Raw genomic sequence first — 15724 nt, 5'->3', positions numbered from 1 at the left:
CAGACCCTAAAAACACGGGAGTGGAAAAAATAAATAAAAGAATTCATTAATCGGATAAAGTTAATTATCAAATTCATGATTGAAATCGTTTAATAATATCAAGTAGTTATTGATTTTCATGGGCCTCACTTCGCTCACTCAAGTAAATTATCATTGAAGCGAATTAGTGATATCAAACAGGTCATCCTCATTAAATTTATTAAAATTTTAGATAAAAAAAACATAACACATCGATCATGTCAAGACATGACGCAACATGGTGCTCATTTAGATATTGAACAAATAAATAGCAAAAAACACTTTAGCAATGAAAATAAAATATTTTGACAACTCTTTTTTTAATTAATGTGATTGTATTTTGAATATGTGTTCAAAAACCTTAATTATTATTTCTGTATGGGATATTTATCTTAATTATTGGTCTGATATCTAATGCAGCACCATGTCATATAACCATACGAACGTAACAGCCATCTGTCACATTTTCTGTTAAATATTTAAATGAATTTAAAGTTGATGATCTACTTATATCACTAATTTATTTTAGTGAGTCGAGTGAAACTCGTGGAAATCAATTACCTACTTGATATTTTTGAATGATTTCGATGATTAGTTTGATAATTGATCCTACTTAAATTTCATAAGACATTTTAAAAATAATAAAAAAAAACTAATTGATAAATTAGAGAAGATTAGACTCGTAAACAGTCGTTTGCGTTCGTAATTTTCTAGTGTCAAACATTGGTTATGTTCATTTTAAATTCATATGTGATATTTAGATTTGAAACCTGTATTCCACACTTCAAGATACAAGTTTTTAATCGAGATGAAATTGGAGTTGAAATATATGTTTCAAGGAATATATTTTATTTTATTTTCACCTATTTTCAAAAAAAATTTATATAAATTATTATTACAAAAAAAAATTTCAAAATAAGGTAACTTGAAATTCATGACTAAAATATATATTAATTTTAATTAAACTTTTGCCAAAAGTAGTTATAATTAATTACTTAAAAATATATTTAACCAATCATTTACATTCACCCCCTTAACCAAAAACATGATACGGAAATGATTAAGCTCCTACCATATTCAGGAATACCAGATAAACTAGCGTTTTACCCGTGCTACACACCGAATATTTATTTTTAAAATAAAAATAATTTTGTTAATATATAAAATTTCAATTATATACTATGTTGTCATCATTTACACAATTTTTTTTACATAAACATAGATATAAATTTTTTTAAAACTAATTTTATTTCTTAATACTCCAGATTTGATAAACTATAAATATCTCATTATTATATTAACTGAAATAAATAGAAACTCATATTTTCATTTCAAATAAATATTGCATAAAAATCAATTCAGAGTTCAAAGTTCAAACATCACATAATGCATGCTCCCAATTTCAGAACCAAAAATCTGAATAATTTGGATTCAATTCAGTTTCATTATGATTTCTGAATTTGTACCAACACCTATCATGTATTAATTTACTTTTCGATCCCCGTTCGAACGGAGATAAAGATCCCGCAAGAATTTGTGAAAATCCTAAATAATATAAAACTGACTAATATATATATTACAATATATTTTAGAAAATCAATTCTTTTTTTCATTATTTATAAATATAAGAATTTAAAAGAATAATCAAATTCATATTATGTGAATTATTAATTTAATATATGAAATATTAATTATATTTTATTTTAAAAAAATTGTATTGGTTAGCTGTGACGACCCGAATTTTCACAAATTATTTTATTATTCTTATTCAGGATTATTCGAGGAAAATGAGGAATGAAATTCAATATTTTATTCTAGTTTGATAATTTTCAAAAATATTGTTTAAATTATTTTCCTAGTCATTGGGGTTATGGGAAAAATATCTGCCGATCGTGCAATTATCTGTTACGAGATTTAATTGATTTATTTGTGTACGATTATATTTGTGTGTGCATTTATTTCTGCGTTTGATATTATTATATTAAATTTATTACCCGCCTAAATGAATATTTATATTTGTAAAAATATAAAGATAATTTGATAAATTGTTTTAATTGCTCGATAGTGATCATAAATATTTTTAGGAGTTTTTAAAATATTAAAAAAAATCTTATTTCTACAAGGACATGAATTTTAATTAGTTTCTGGAAGCAGCTAAATTCTAAATTTTGTATAAATTTATAAAATGCTCTATAAGTCCCAAAAATTTTATTTACTGGTTTTCTAATATTCTAGGATTTATAAAAATATTTCGGTAATTTTTGGGAGAAGTTTTACTAATAAGTTATCTCCGTAAATTAGTTAAAAGCGGGTATAGGTTAATTGGTGACTTGGTACATGGCTTCTTTTGGGGTATAACACGTATGTACTCTTTCATTCTCTTAAGCCACGTACACCATTCCTCTGTCTTTCTCTTTTAAAACCCATTATAATCACACCGCCTCTCCCCCCTCGACTTCTCCAGACTCCCGCACCATTCTTCAACCTCCCGCATCACTTCCCTCTTCTGTCCAAATCAGGTGCAGCTCTATCGGATTCCTTTTCTGGCCGATGAGTCCTGACGCCCCAACGCCGCTATGTTTCCGGCAATTAAGGAATGGTCTCCACCTACTTGAATTCAATTTGGTATAAGTTTGTTTATATTCATTAAATCAGTTACGTGGTACATGTATGTGTATATATGCGTGTATTTACATGTCGGATAATCGAAATTATATTCGGGGGAACGGTGTTTATCCGTGTATATGTACTTGATATGTGTGTATAATCTGATTTATGTGGCTTGTGTGTATATGATCAGATTGCTAGTTGGGAGATTTGTTTGATATGAATATTAATTTGATATATAAATAAAGTATAAGAGTTGGTTGCTATGTGTTTTGAGTCTACAAATTGATGGGTGTTGATATTTGATTTGAGGATATGAGTTTTGGGTAATTTGAATTCCAATATTAAAAATTGATAATGCTAAAGCTTGGTTTTATCTAAATTCGGTAAACTAGTGATATTGGTTTATATTGTAAGTGTAAGTTCAGGTCTAGAATAATTGGATTGAGCTAACTTGAGTATTTGAAGTATAACTTGCAAATTATTTAGTCAATTGAATGTTATGCTTCGCAGCAACAGTCCTGTTTTGTAGCTCTGTTCTGGGACTGTTAAATTCGAGTGCTATGCTTAATTTCTTTGTAATTATATGCTACTTAGAGTCTAGTTTATGTGCGCGAAAGAATTGAATCAATTCGATCAACGAGCTGGGAGATATGTGTGTTTTAGTGTGAAGTGCGCAGAAAATTCTGGGCAGGTGTGTCCTGTTCCTAGCCCTGTTTTACTACCTTTGACTTGGTATTTACTTCTGAAATTTTTACTGGAGTTAGATGTTGGTGCCTGGAATGTGTCATTAAAATTTTATACAAACAGACCAATTTTTCTGTTTATTAAAAATCTTAGCGTCGGACTGGTTTTATAAGACAAATTTCTGGTGCTTGATTGGCAGGCCTGTTTTACCGCCTTATACTTGGAGTTTCTTTCTGAAACTTTTACTGTAGGTTGGAATAATGTTAAGGAGTGTCTCATAAAATTTTTGTATTAAAACAATAAATTTTCAATTTATTAAAAATCATAGAGTGAGGGTTGTTTGAACCATTTGTTGTAGTTTTCTTTCTTTGTTAGTGGATAGTATGAGGTTATACTTGCTTAATTGCATATAATTGATTATTAAATTGATTGACTTGGTTAACTTTGTATATCTAATTAAATGTGTTTTGGTATAACAAATTAGCAATCCTGCTAAAAGATTTTTCTTACATGTTTACTGCAAGTCAAGGCGGATTTTCTTATGTGTTTATTGAAAGTCAAGACATCTTTTTATAATAGTAATTCATGTGTCAGCAATAGTATTGGCTGATTGTTGGTATTGCAAACAGGTGGATAGTCCAATAAATAGAGGAGATGCTGTCGAATTTTTGTTAGAAATTAAGGGTGTTTATTTATAATAAATATTTGATATTTGATAGTTAATCGCAATATATTTTATGTGGACTGAAATATGATTGACTACGTTGTTATGTGCCGACTGATCCAATGTGTATGTGTATATATTGTTATGTGGATATTTGTATATATTCATGTTTACTATATACGGATATGCGAAGGGTAGATGTTCGCGGTTCCTATACTATTTGGAATTAGCTAGTTCTTTTAATCCGATGACTGAGATATTATCCTACTATCGTGTAGAATAGATCAAGACGTGTATATCGAGAATGTTCAGAATTAATCCGATGGTGTTGCAAGTTGAAGCAAGAATAATCTGAGATGACAGACGTAGAAAGAGTATTGTCAGAAGCTGCTTAGAAAGATATGATTGTGCGGTATAGTGCTATTAGAATCGTGACTAGACGTCGGAGTTAAGGCAAGTATTTCTACCCTTAGTTAAGAGTAAGCGATTTTTATCTTCTTCGTGACCCTGACCTCTCTTTCATGACATGATTCATTTTTATCGTGACATCATTCTTGTGAATCATGTTTAGTAATTGAATACCTGCAGTTGAATTGATAATACCTTTGACTCACTATTTAAACTTTGATTTTGATAAAAGATTTTCAAACTACTAAAAGTAGTAACTATTTTGATTTGCTACAAAATAAATTTGTTTAACAAGAAAAGCCACTTGAATTCTTGAATTTACCAAATCATGTTAAAGCTGTAGCTTTTAAATTTAATATATTGGGTAGTTTTGCGTAAGAGGCTCAGACATCGGCCCAGCGTGAAAGGTGGCTCCTTTAGCCCGGATTACCGGAATTCGTAATATTTGTCAACCTTGCTGAATAAGCTTGGTTTATGGACTATAGCATGACTGATCATCTGTTATAGCCAGGTGTCTTATTTAAACCCAATTAAATATTGATTAGTTTCAAAGGAGATTATCTTATGTTCAAAAGATAATGGAAGTTATTTTTATTTCTACAGCTTTAAATTCATATATTGATGCAGAACTGTTTTATCATTGTTTACCATTTTACTCTTTTATACTGAACTGTTGGTTTACAACATCATGTTTAATCCAGAGTTTACTTTCACTTCAACATTCTGATTCACTTAAATATATATATCTTGTTGCTTCCACCTATCATATTCTTGCTGAGCATTATTGCTCATTCTTGCTATTCCTTCTAACCTTTTTCAGCTAGGGATAAAGATGATTCACTAAAGACTGCGCGTAAAGAGTAATGATAGGCAATGATTGCAAGTGGTTGAGTTCAGGAAAATTGTTAGGTAGGGTATCCGGGACGATGTGATTAAGACTAGATGCAGTTGGAGTTCTGCAATTCAATTCAGTTGGAAATGAGATTTGTTTATTTGGTTATCAGCTACTCTTCTTATCGATGTTTAGCTGATAATGCAGTTTAATTTGTAATGAAATTTGATAGTTTTAGTTTCTGATTTCAATGCTGTAACCTGTATGCGATCCTGTTTTCAGGGGGTGAATTTGATTTTAATTTAAATCATTTTTTTTAAAAATATCCAGGTTTTGAAATATTTGTATTTACTTTCTTTCAAAGATACAGGTTTTAAATTGTTTTTCTTTCAGTGACTCAAAAATACAGGTTTTAAATTATTTTTATTTACACGTGGCACCAGATTCAGACCCCCGGATTTGAGGGATGTCACAGTTGGTATCAGAGCTACAGGTTATAAGTTATTGAAATCAGAATGTAGATTGTAATAATAGGTTTGATAAAAAGGATTACGTGGTGTAACCTCACATAGAGGTACCGTAAGACTATTTGGGGATAGTCTTTCTAAGCAGAATAAAATGGAGCTAGATGATTAAGTTTAACTGTTTATAGTTATAGACATCACACTTCCTAATTCTAGTTCTTCCAGTCCCTGGTATATTGACCAATTTAGAGTTAAATCAATCTAAGATGGTCGAAGTAAGACCTATCAGCAGAACCTTCAAGCTAGAACCAGTTGAGGTCGGACCCGTAGAGATTTCCACACAGTCTAATATATCATTTATAGTATATGCCAAGTGTTGAGTATTATTTGGAGAGTCACCTTTTGATTCTTGTCAGAGATATCTAGAATTGGTGAAAGAATATAGGTGTTACCAAGTCTGAGTTTAAAGCTTTGTAAATAGTTAAGTACTGAGAATTAGAGCTACGTAGAATTCGTGTTAGATTCCTCGATCCAGTACTTATAAGCGAGTTAAGACGTCAACGCTATATGGTGATATTATTGCATAAAGTTGGATAAGACTTCTGACCGGCAACGATATCAATGATGGGATCTTCAAAGGCTATTACTAGTCAACGATAATATATGCAAGTGATCACTAGAACGTCAAGAAGAATCACTAGTATCAAAACGAGTCATCAAAGGAATCGATCAAGAAGACATCTGTGAGAATCTTGGCAATACCTTCCTCTTTGTTGATTATATTGATTACCTTCTTCATCAATGAATTGTCTTGACATCTTTTCCTAGAGATGTTTGATAAAGACTATATTTCTATCTCTTGAGTTATAAAATGATACTTGTGTCTATTTTATCATTTCTAACTAATCTTTTCATTGAAACTAGCACCTTTGGAACTTATTCAATTTTTAACTCAAGGTGCGCATCAAAGATTCATTCATCAAAAGTCAATCATTCTTAATTGATTTTGAAAATCTATCATATCATTCTACTCTAACTGAGATGAACAACCCTACCTATAGGGGACACAAGGACTACCAGTCTGTGTGATAGGAGTTGGATGGGACGCCATCACTTGTGTGTGTTGTACATTACAAGAAGGTTAACTACCTTTAGTAGTGTCTTAATCTAGACACGCAACACTGAGTTCATTAGATCATATTGGTCTCTCAGTTATCTCTATTTCAAGTGAGATTTATTTAACACTCTCATAATCATATGACCACAATCACGTGACATTTGCTTCGATATATGAAATTTGGTCATACTTTTAAATCTTCAAGATTCTCGTTATCTCTAATAGTTTGGAGGTATGCCTACCATGTTGCCAATATGAATTGAGACTTTATACCAGGAAGTACCATGGATAAAAGCGGATGACAATGCGGGTATACGACAGCGATTAAGAAAATTGTTATATCAGAAAGGGGTATTACAGATTATAGAGATCGTATGCTCTTGTTTGCTTTTCGCTGATTCCGAGGACGGAATCCTTTTAAGGGGGGTAGATTGTGACGACCCGAATTTTCACAAATTATTTTATTATTCTTATTCAGGATTATTCGAGGAAAATGAGGAATGAAATTCAATATTTTATTCTAGTTTGATAATTTTCAAAAATATTGTTTAAATTATTTTCCTAGTCATTGGGGTTATGGGAAAAATATCTGCCGATCGTGCAATTATCTGTTACGAGATTTAATTGATTTATTTGTGTACGATTATATTTGTGTGTGCATTTATTTCTGCGTTTGATATTATTATATTAAATTTATTACCCGCCTAAATGAATATTTATATTTGTAAAAATATAAAGATAATTTGATAAATTGTTTTAATTGCTCGATAGTGATCATAAATATTTTTAGGAGTTTTTAAAATATTAAAAAAAATCTTATTTCTACAAGGACATGAATTTTAATTAGTTTCTGGAAGCAGCTAAATTCTAAATTTTGTATAAATTTATAAAATGCTCTATAAGTCCCAAAAATTTTATTTACTGGTTTTCTAATATTCTAGGATTTATAAAAATATTTCGGTAATTTTTGGGAGAAGTTTTACTAATAAGTTATCTCCGTAAATTAGTTAAAAGCGGGTATAGGTTAATTGGTGACTTGGTACATGGCTTCTTTTGGGGTATAACACGTATGTACTCTTTCATTCTCTTAAGCCACGTACACCATTCCTCTGTCTTTCTCTTTTAAAACCCATTATAATCACACCGCCTCTCCCCCCTCGACTTCTCCAGACTCCCGCACCATTCTTCAACCTCCCGCATCACTTCCCTCTTCTGTCCAAATCAGGTGCAGCTCTATCGGATTCCTTTTCTGGCCGATGAGTCCTGACGCCCCAACGCCGCTATGTTTCCGGCAATTAAGGAATGGTCTCCACCTACTTGAATTCAATTTGGTATAAGTTTGTTTATATTCATTAAATCAGTTACGTGGTACATGTATGTGTATATATGCGTGTATTTACATGTCGGATAATCGAAATTATATTCGGGGGAACGGTGTTTATCCGTGTATATGTACTTGATATGTGTGTATAATCTGATTTATGTGGCTTGTGTGTATATGATCAGATTGCTAGTTGGGAGATTTGTTTGATATGAATATTAATTTGATATATAAATAAAGTATAAGAGTTGGTTGCTATGTGTTTTGAGTCTACAAATTGATGGGTGTTGATATTTGATTTGAGGATATGAGTTTTGGGTAATTTGAATTCCAATATTAAAAATTGATAATGCTAAAGCTTGGTTTTATCTAAATTCGGTAAACTAGTGATATTGGTTTATATTGTAAGTGTAAGTTCAGGTCTAGAATAATTGGATTGAGCTAACTTGAGTATTTGAAGTATAACTTGCAAATTATTTAGTCAATTGAATGTTATGCTTCGCAGCAACAGTCCTGTTTTGTAGCTCTGTTCTGGGACTGTTAAATTCGAGTGCTATGCTTAATTTCTTTGTAATTATATGCTACTTAGAGTCTAGTTTATGTGCGCGAAAGAATTGAATCAATTCGATCAACGAGCTGGGAGATATGTGTGTTTTAGTGTGAAGTGCGCAGAAAATTCTGGGCAGGTGTGTCCTGTTCCTAGCCCTGTTTTACTACCTTTGACTTGGTATTTACTTCTGAAATTTTTACTGGAGTTAGATGTTGGTGCCTGGAATGTGTCATTAAAATTTTATACAAACAGACCAATTTTTCTGTTTATTAAAAATCTTAGCGTCGGACTGGTTTTATAAGACAAATTTCTGGTGCTTGATTGGCAGGCCTGTTTTACCGCCTTATACTTGGAGTTTCTTTCTGAAACTTTTACTGTAGGTTGGAATAATGTTAAGGAGTGTCTCATAAAATTTTTGTATTAAAACAATAAATTTTCAATTTATTAAAAATCATAGAGTGAGGGTTGTTTGAACCATTTGTTGTAGTTTTCTTTCTTTGTTAGTGGATAGTATGAGGTTATACTTGCTTAATTGCATATAATTGATTATTAAATTGATTGACTTGGTTAACTTTGTATATCTAATTAAATGTGTTTTGGTATAACAAATTAGCAATCCTGCTAAAAGATTTTTCTTACATGTTTACTGCAAGTCAAGGCGGATTTTCTTATGTGTTTATTGAAAGTCAAGACATCTTTTTATAATAGTAATTCATGTGTCAGCAATAGTATTGGCTGATTGTTGGTATTGCAAACAGGTGGATAGTCCAATAAATAGAGGAGATGCTGTCGAATTTTTGTTAGAAATTAAGGGTGTTTATTTATAATAAATATTTGATATTTGATAGTTAATCGCAATATATTTTATGTGGACTGAAATATGATTGACTACGTTGTTATGTGCCGACTGATCCAATGTGTATGTGTATATATTGTTATGTGGATATTTGTATATATTCATGTTTACTATATACGGATATGCGAAGGGTAGATGTTCGCGGTTCCTATACTATTTGGAATTAGCTAGTTCTTTTAATCCGATGACTGAGATATTATCCTACTATCGTGTAGAATAGATCAAGACGTGTATATCGAGAATGTTCAGAATTAATCCGATGGTGTTGCAAGTTGAAGCAAGAATAATCTGAGATGACAGACGTAGAAAGAGTATTGTCAGAAGCTGCTTAGAAAGATATGATTGTGCGGTATAGTGCTATTAGAATCGTGACTAGACGTCGGAGTTAAGGCAAGTATTTCTACCCTTAGTTAAGAGTAAGCGATTTTTATCTTCTTCGTGACCCTGACCTCTCTTTCATGACATGATTCATTTTTATCGTGACATCATTCTTGTGAATCATGTTTAGTAATTGAATACCTGCAGTTGAATTGATAATACCTTTGACTCACTATTTAAACTTTGATTTTGATAAAAGATTTTCAAACTACTAAAAGTAGTAACTATTTTGATTTGCTACAAAATAAATTTGTTTAACAAGAAAAGCCACTTGAATTCTTGAATTTACCAAATCATGTTAAAGCTGTAGCTTTTAAATTTAATATATTGGGTAGTTTTGCGTAAGAGGCTCAGACATCGGCCCAGCGTGAAAGGTGGCTCCTTTAGCCCGGATTACCGGAATTCGTAATATTTGTCAACCTTGCTGAATAAGCTTGGTTTATGGACTATAGCATGACTGATCATCTGTTATAGCCAGGTGTCTTATTTAAACCCAATTAAATATTGATTAGTTTCAAAGGAGATTATCTTATGTTCAAAAGATAATGGAAGTTATTTTTATTTCTACAGCTTTAAATTCATATATTGATGCAGAACTGTTTTATCATTGTTTACCATTTTACTCTTTTATACTGAACTGTTGGTTTACAACATCATGTTTAATCCAGAGTTTACTTTCACTTCAACATTCTGATTCACTTAAATATATATATCTTGTTGCTTCCACCTATCATATTCTTGCTGAGCATTATTGCTCATTCTTGCTATTCCTTCTAACCTTTTTCAGCTAGGGATAAAGATGATTCACTAAAGACTGCGCGTAAAGAGTAATGATAGGCAATGATTGCAAGTGGTTGAGTTCAGGAAAATTGTTAGGTAGGGTATCCGGGACGATGTGATTAAGACTAGATGCAGTTGGAGTTCTGCAATTCAATTCAGTTGGAAATGAGATTTGTTTATTTGGTTATCAGCTACTCTTCTTATCGATGTTTAGCTGATAATGCAGTTTAATTTGTAATGAAATTTGATAGTTTTAGTTTCTGATTTCAATGCTGTAACCTGTATGCGATCCTGTTTTCAGGGGGTGAATTTGATTTTAATTTAAATCATTTTTTTTAAAAATATCCAGGTTTTGAAATATTTGTATTTACTTTCTTTCAAAGATACAGGTTTTAAATTGTTTTTCTTTCAGTGACTCAAAAATACAGGTTTTAAATTATTTTTATTTACACGTGGCACCAGATTCAGACCCCCGGATTTGAGGGATGTCACATTAGCTATAATTTGTATGTGGTTAACACATTGGTTAAAATTTCATAAAAGTAAAGTTGGAGAATGAATATCAATGGTTTAAAATTTAGGTATGACGTCTTATTGCTGCTAAAATAATTCCTTTTTCAAACTGTGCTACTGTTATTTTTCAATAAAAAATTTTTGTTAACATATAGCTCAACTTGATGTTGCGGAAATCTCCGATTTATTGATATAAATTATCAATTTATTTCTGAGTAATTCTTAAAACAATTCACCCATTTGCCGATTACACTCTAATTTTATTAAAAATTCAAACAAATCTTCGATAAATTTTCTCGAAGCTAATATTTATATAATAATTTTTTATTTTTTACCAAAATCGACCTATTATGTCATTTTAGTATTGGGGAGTACAACCCATGTTTCTGATTTCAGAATTCGAAGTCCGGGCTGAATCCACCCCGATTCTAAAACCCATTTAAACAAATATAAATTTATATTTTTCTTCTATGATAAAATTTTCATTATAAAATAATTTTCTTCTCGGTCCCGACTCCCGAACTTTAACCGGTGAATCTCAATACTTGATTCTCATAGTTATGGCATGAAGAAGAACCAACAGATATATTCTGCTTGAGGGTATCTCTTACAGGGGCGTATTGGATTGAGATTTTAAAGCATTTTTTTGCATTCATGAAATCCGAAAGTATTCTATTGGGATTATTTGAAATCTATTAAAATCATGAGGTGTTCAATTGGGATTTTAAATTAGCTACAAAATTTGGTGGTATTCAATTGGGATTTTAAATTATGCTTTACAATCCGATGGTATTCAATTAGGATTGTTTAAAATTCATTAAAATCTGATGGTATTTAAATGCTGATGGATTTTTTTTCATTTCATAAAATGATGGATTTTGTGGCATTCTTCAGTGTATTTTAAGTTTTTTGAAATCCCACCAAAATCAATGGGATTTTGAAGCATTATACCTAAATTCTATCAACTCTATAACATTTTATCAAGAATTCGCACAAAATCAAAATCACATACAATCCATTAAAATCCATAGACTACAAACAATCTATTAAAATCCCAATCGAATACACCCACGTAGTTTGATAATTTTTTTTTATTTGATCCAAAATTTAGCTAGTGTCAAATCTAAATCCTAGTATGATTTAAGTTTAGCACGAAGAAAATCCATATATATTAACCTTAAACCAAACCACTCCTTGTAGATAACCGAGCATGAGTATAAGCCGGAGAAGCAACGCCAACTAAACGACAACTTATGAATAGCCAATCATAATATAAGTCAGTTCAAGATATAGGTGGTTCCATAATTTCCCGTTGTTTATTTTATCATGGAGAGTTTATCTTATATCAGTGAAATCGTCTTCCAAAAATAAATAAACTATTGGACAAATATGAACCATTCGATATTATTCTTTTATAAATAGTGGAGGCATATAATAATTAAAAATATTTATATATAATATTTGAATATAAAATAAAATTTATACATCGATTTTTTATATCAATTAAAAGCAGGTTTTGTAAATAAAATACTTTTCTTAATTGAATACATTCCATATTCTTAAATCATCACTAAATTCTTTTATTTTTACACATATAAAAAAGTTGATTCTAATCGCTTATAAATAAGCGTATTAAATATTCGTAAGATAATTTATTAAATAAATCAAAAAATAAATATATAATAAGCATATCAAAGAAAAATTTTAATAGATCTTTTATAAGAATTAATTACTTTAGTGATGGAAGCATAGTACTTTCTCCTCAGATATATTACTCCTTTGTTAATGAAAATTTTATGACACAAATAAATGAAATATGTTATTTGTATTACAAATATACTGACATATATTTTGTGTCCAAGTTAACGTTTTGTTTTTTTGACAGAGTGTCCAAGTTAAAGTTAATTGCAATTGTGGATGATCAGATACTGATATGTGGAGGTTTTACGTGATAAAGAGGTTGAGGTAAAATTTTGTTTTAATTTGGTTGGTTTAAAAATAATTCAAAATTTTTGATTGGTTAACTGATATGTAGTTTACCTTGAGTTAACTGATTAAAATTTTGTTTTAATTTGATTGGTCTAAAATTTAGGAGTCTCTCCTGATTGGTCCTAAAATAATTCAAGTTTTCTGATTGGTTAACTGATATGTGGTAGACTCAGGGATTATAATAAAGGATAATACTTTTGTTGAATAAAGAAATTTATTAAATATGAAATACAAATTACAGCAGAAACACAGGCAGGCCGCAGGCGCAATATTTTGGACCAACGACACACCGGGCCCAAACAAAACCCACTTTCTTTAGCTCAATTTTTGTTCTAAAAAACACCAGGCAATTTTTGTTGGATATATAGCAGGAACAGGGGCGGACCCAGGAATAAATTTCATTGGGGGCACAATAATCAACCAATTTTTTTAAAAAAACAATGTATTATGATGAAAACTGATTTATCAGAGAGTACATCACTTTATCTTATTATAAACTAATCCAATTTATAACTGATCCAGTTTATAGTTGATGTGATTTGATGGGCTGGGCTTTACTAATAATAATGTACATGATACGTCCACACTATTAATACTAGCAGTGATATTTGTCTGTACCGGACACTTAGATATGGGCTGTGTGTACTGGACACTAGACATGATGGGCTGAGAATTGACTGGGGGCCCATGCCCCCATAACCTATACTGTAGGTCCGCCACTGAGCAGGAAGAGCCTACAAATTTATAATTTGAGAATCAAAATTATCATGAAATCCATTCAGGTTGTCTTTGATGATAAGAAAATCCAAGAATTAGTAGATAAAAGTTTTTGTGAAATTCTCAAATTTGAGAATGAGATAGAAGGTATGAGTTATGACAGTGAGGATGAATTTAAAAAAAATTTGAGAAATTTATCTTCATTAAGGGATAATGATTAACATAAACTATCCGTTGATGAGCATCCTAGCTCATCATCCATTGATCGTCAATTTGCATCATTCGTTGATAGTCAAATTGTATCATCCGTTGACATATCAAAAATAACTCCAACACCTGAAGGACAATTAAGCTCAATGCACTCAGGAAATTCAACTTCATATTAAAATGTGCCATCTCATGAAAATGAAGAAACCTCATCAAGATCATCTATATCACCTCAGAGAAAATGGACAGGAGATCATCCCTAGCGATGCATCTGCAAAAGTTCAAACCAGGAGATATTGGAAAAAATTAATGTCATTTTTGTTAGTTATTTAAGGGATTTTGGGCAGTAGCTCAACATGCAAGAAGATGGGGGGAAAATTATGTTTGAGTGTATTTCGAATTGTAACAAGTATTAAATTTTAAAGTGGTTATGAATGTGGCCATGATTTTGTAAAAATAGTTAAGTTTTACGCAAAAAAAAAAAGATAAATATATGAAATGTTAATTAAAAAGAATTGAAAATTGATCTTATAATATTTTTATATTATATAATTTTTTAAAAATAAAAAATATTGTTGTAAAACGACCACGAAACGCGACTTCAATACCTAGTGAAATGTAAACTGAATGTAAAAGTATTATGGATTGTGCAATATTTTAAAAAGTCTAAAGGACAAATGAATTGATTCAACACTAAAATATTGTTGTTTAAATTTGAGTAGATCGACGGTGAGGGAGGAGATGGGAATATAATGTTGTGTACATCAGTTTTAATTTTTGGTGATTTCTTGATTCAAATCAGTGATTTTCGCTATACAAATTAATGATTTATGTTTTCTAAATTAGTGATATTTTCCAACCTAAATTAGTAAATCACTAATTTATATTGCAAAAATCAACAATTTCTGTAATTCTTGAGTTTGTAAGTAACTAATATTTGTATGCATCAATTCAGTAATCTTGATAACGAATATTATCCTGATGGATAACGAAATTAACTTCGGTAATCTGATTTTCAAAATTGATGATCCCGTAAGGGATTGGGGCCAAGATTTCAGTAATACTGTTTACAAAACTTATGTATGGGTCACACGCTGTCAAAGGTAGTAAGTTACCTTACGGTGATAATACCATGGTTGTCAAGATAGCTCCTGAAACTGATGGCGACAGCAAGACTATTCTTGAACAAGAATTAAGCTCACGAGACATATTCAAAACTACTCCCAAAAATATACTTCTACACCACCACTCGTTTAAGTCTACTACAGATGGTGTCAAGAATCTCATGGTGGTACTTTCGTACGACAAAAAAGTTGTTTCGATGCGGCAAACCATGTACTCTCGGTCGCATACTTTACGTTTTGAGAATTCTCGAATACTACATGTTACAGCCCGACTTTTCAGACTATTATCATTCTATCAAATAATAAAAGTTAAAATTTAATTTCATAAATAAGATTTATCCTCCACAGATTTTTAATCATAATAATAAAGAATTATCAGTCACTAGTAATAAAAAAAATTACAATTCTATGGTTTCTAGGACTACTATATGATAAATATAATTGACCAAACTTGATATCCAAATGAAACAAGAGTAAAATATTACTCGTAAA

The 15724-nt window shown here is 30.7% G+C and overlaps 1 long non-coding RNA gene across 3 annotated transcripts; it reads left to right on the top strand.

The window, feature by feature from the left end:
* The first annotated feature begins 1750 nt into the window (after positions 1-1750).
* LOC135151645 (uncharacterized) lies at positions 1751-11008 on the top strand. Of its 3 annotated transcripts, none has more exons than XR_010290449.1 (5): positions 1751-2643; positions 4260-4429; positions 5205-8128; positions 9740-9914; positions 10690-11008. It is a non-coding gene; the product is annotated as an uncharacterized LOC135151645 (long non-coding RNA). The 3 variants fall into 3 exon arrangements; XR_010290448.1 differs by having other exon boundaries at positions 4255-4429; positions 9745-9914; XR_010290447.1 differs by having other exon boundaries at positions 4255-4429.
* The last annotated feature ends 4716 nt before the right edge of the window (positions 11009-15724 follow it).

The sequence above is a fragment of the Daucus carota genome, chromosome 3 (genome assembly GCF_001625215.2).
Source record: "Daucus carota subsp. sativus chromosome 3, DH1 v3.0, whole genome shotgun sequence".
Lineage (NCBI taxonomy): Eukaryota > Viridiplantae > Streptophyta > Magnoliopsida > Apiales > Apiaceae > Daucus > Daucus carota.
This window is presented reverse-complemented; position numbering and strand designations above follow the sequence as displayed.